This window comes from Staurois parvus, unplaced genomic scaffold, assembly GCF_062004578.1.
Source record: "Staurois parvus isolate SC_StPar_1 unplaced genomic scaffold, SC_StPar_1.0 ptg001386l, whole genome shotgun sequence".
Lineage (NCBI taxonomy): Eukaryota > Metazoa > Chordata > Amphibia > Anura > Ranidae > Staurois > Staurois parvus.
In genome coordinates, this window is record NW_028319182.1 from 491,866 (window position 1) to 495,930 (window position 4,065).

Genomic DNA, 4,065 nt, shown 5'->3' on the forward strand with positions numbered 1-4,065 from the left:
TGCTTCTAGATTGTATGCTCCCAGGATCAGGACCCTTGAACCCCTCGTGTATTGTTTTGTTACTGTATTGTCTCATGTTCTGTCCCCCAATATAATGTACAGCGCTGAGCAAACCCTTTGGCGCTATATAAATACTGTATAATAATAATTGTTGCTGGTGAGAGATTTATTGTTGCTTGGGGGGTCAACTGTTGCTGGAAGGGATCTACTGTTGAGGGAGGGGTCTACTGTTGAGGGAGGGGTCTATTGTTGAGGGAGGGGTCTATTATTGAGGGAGGGGTCTAATGTTGCTGGCTGCTAGACATTCTATTGCTGCTGAAACAAGAACCCTAACCTCAAAAGCTAATGGCGGTTTAAAGGTACCGTACCGTATCAGTATAAAATGAAGTGAAAACATGAAAACAATGGATAAAAATGAAAACCTTTTATTAGGTTAAAAAACCACCCATCTGTGGAAAAGGTTTAGTCAGACATAAACACAAAGGGCGTACAGTCAGACAGAGACACAAAAGGCGTACAGTCAGACATAGACACAAAGGGCGTACAGTCAGACATAGATACAAAAGGCGTACAGTCAGACATATATACAAAAGGCGTACAGTCAGACATAGACACAAAAGGCGTACAGTCAGACAGAGACACAAAAGGCGTACAGTCAGACAGAGACACAAAAGGTGTACAGTCAGACAGAGACACAAAAGGCGTACAGTCAGACATAGACACAAAAGGCGTACAGTCAAACATAGACACAAAGGGCGTACAGTCAGACATAGACACAAAGGGCGTACAGTCAGACATATATACAAAAGGTGTACAGTCAGACATAGACACAAAAGGCGTACAGTCAGACAGAGACACAAAAGGCGTACAGTCAGACATAGATACAAAAGGCGTACAGTCAGACAGACACTAAAGGCATTCAGACATAGATACAAAAGGAATACAGTCAGACATAGACACAAAAGGCATACAGTCAGACAGACACAAAAGGCGTACAGTCAGACATAGACACAAAAGGTGTACAGTCAGACAAAGACACAAAAGGCGTACAGTCAGACATAGATACAAAAGGCGTGCAGTCAGACATAGACACAAAAGGCGTACAGTCAGACATAGATAAAAAAAGGCGTACAGTCATACATAGACACAAAAGGCGTACAGTCAGACATAGATACAAAAGGCGTACAGTCAGACATAGACACAAAAGGCGTACAGTCAGACAGAGACACAAAAGGCGTACAGTCAGACATAGATAAAAAAAGGCGTACAGTCAGACATAGACACAAAAGGCGTACAGTCAGACAGAGACACAAAAGGCGTACAGTCAGACATAGATAAAAAAAGGCGTACAGTCATACATAGACACAAAAGGCGTACAGTCAGACATAGATACAAAAGGCGTACAGTCAGACATAGACACAAAAGGCGTACAGTCAGACAGAGACACAAAAGGCGTACAGTCAGACATAGATAAAAAAAGGCGTACAGTCATACATAGACACAAAAGGCGTACAGTCAGACATAGATACAAAAGGCGTACAGTCAGACATAGACACAAAAGGCGTACAGTCAGACATAGCCACAAAAGGCGTACAGTCAGACATAGACACAAAAGGCGTACAGTCAGACATAGACACAAAAGGCTTACTGTCAGACATAGACACAAAAGGCGTACAGTCAGACATAGATACAAAAGGCGTACAGTCAGACATAGACACAAAAGGTGTACAGTCAGACATAGATACAAAAGGCATACAGTCAGACATAGATACAAAAGGCGTACAGTCAGACATAGACACAAAAGGCGTACAGTCAGACATGGATACAAAAGGCGTACAGTCAGACATAGACACAAAAGTCGTACAGTCAGACATGGATACAAAAGGCGTACAGTCAGACATGGATACAAAAGGCGTACAGTCAGACATGGATACAAAAGGCGTACAGTCAGACATAGATATAAAAGGCGTACAGTCAGACAGAGACAGAAAAGGCGTACAGTCGGACAGAGACACAAAAGGTGTACAGTCAGACAGAGACACAAAAGGCATACAGTCAGATATAGACACAAAAGGCGTACAGTCAGACAGAGACACAAAAGGCGTACAGTCAGACATAGACACAAAAGGCGTACAGTCAGACATAGATACAAAAGGCATACAGTCAGACAGAGACACAAAAGGCGTACAGTCAGACATAGATACAAAAGGCGTACAGTCAGACAGACACTAAAGGCATTCAGACATAGATACAAAAGGCATACAGTCAGACATAGACACAAAAGGCATACAGTCAGACATAGACATAAAAGGCGTACAGTCAGACATAGACACAAAAGGCATACAGTCAGACATAGACACAAAAGGCGTACAGTCAGACATGGATACAAAAGGCGTACAGTCAGACATAGATACAAAAGGCGTACAGTCAGACATAGACACAAAAGGCGTACAGTCAGACATGGATACAAAAGGCGTACAGTCAGACATAGACACAAAAGGCGTACAGTCAGACAGAGACACAAAAGGCGTACAGTCAGACATAGATACAAAAGGCGTACAGTCAGACAGACACTAAAGGCATTCAGACATAGATACAAAAGGCATACAGTCAGACATAGACACAAAAGGCATACAGTCAGACATAGACATAAAAGGCGTACAGTCAGACATAGACACAAAAGGCATACAGTCAGACATAGACACATAAAGGCGTACAGTCAGACATAGACACAAAAGGCGTACAGTCAGACATAGACACAAAAGGCGTACAGTCAGACATAGATACAAAAGGCGTACAGTCAGACAGACACTAAAGGCATTCAGACATAGATACAAAAGGCATACAATCAGACATAGACACAAAAGGCGTACAGTCAGATAGACACAAAAGGCGTACAGTCAGACATAGACACAAAAGGCGTACAGTCAGATAGACACAAAAGGCATACAGTCAGACATAGACATATAAAGGCGTACAGTCAGACATAGACACAAAAGGCGTACAGTCAGATAGACACAAAAGGCGCACAGTCAGACATAGACACAAAAGGCGTACAGTCAGATAGACACAAAAGGCATACAGTCAGACATAGACACAAAAGGCGTACAGTCAGACATAGATACAAAAGGCGTACAGTCAGACATAGACACAAAAGGCGTACAGTCAGACATAGATACAAAAGGCGTACAGTCATACATAGACACAAAAGGCGTACAGTCAGACATAGATACAAAAGGCGTACAGTCAGACATGGATACAAAAGGCGTACAGTCAGACATAGATATAAAAGGCGTACAGTCAGACAGAGACACAAAAGGCGTACAGTCAGACATAGACACAAAAGGCGTACTGTCAGACAGAGACACAAAAGGCGTACAGTCAGACATAGACACAAAAGGCGTACAGTCAGACATAGATACAAAAGGCATACAGTCAGACATAGACACAAAAGGCATACAATCAGACAGAGACACAAAAGGCGTACAGTCAGATAGACACAAAAGGCGTACAGTCAGACATAGACACAAAAGGCGTACAGTCAGACATAGACATATAAAGGCGTACAGTCAGACATAGACACAAAAGGCGTACAGTCAGATAGACACAAAAGGCGTACAGTCAGACATAGACACAAAAGGCGTACAGTCAGATAGACACAAAAGGCATACAGTCAGACATAGACACAAAAGACGTACAGTCAGACATAGATACAAAAGGCATACAGTCAGACATAGACACAAAAGGCGTACAGTCAGACATAGATACAAAAGGCGTACAGTCATACATAGACACAAAAGGCTTACAGTCAGACATAGATACAAAAGGCGTACAGTCAGACAGAGACTAAAGGCATTCAGACATAGATACAAAAGGCATACAGTCAGACATAGACACAAAAGGCATACAGTCAGACATAGACATAAAAGGCGTACAGTCAGACATAGACACAAAAGGCGTACAGTCAGACATAGACACAAAAGGCGTACAGTCAGACATAGATACAAAAGGCGTACAGTCAGACAGACACTAAAGGCATTCAGACATAGATACAAAAGGCATACA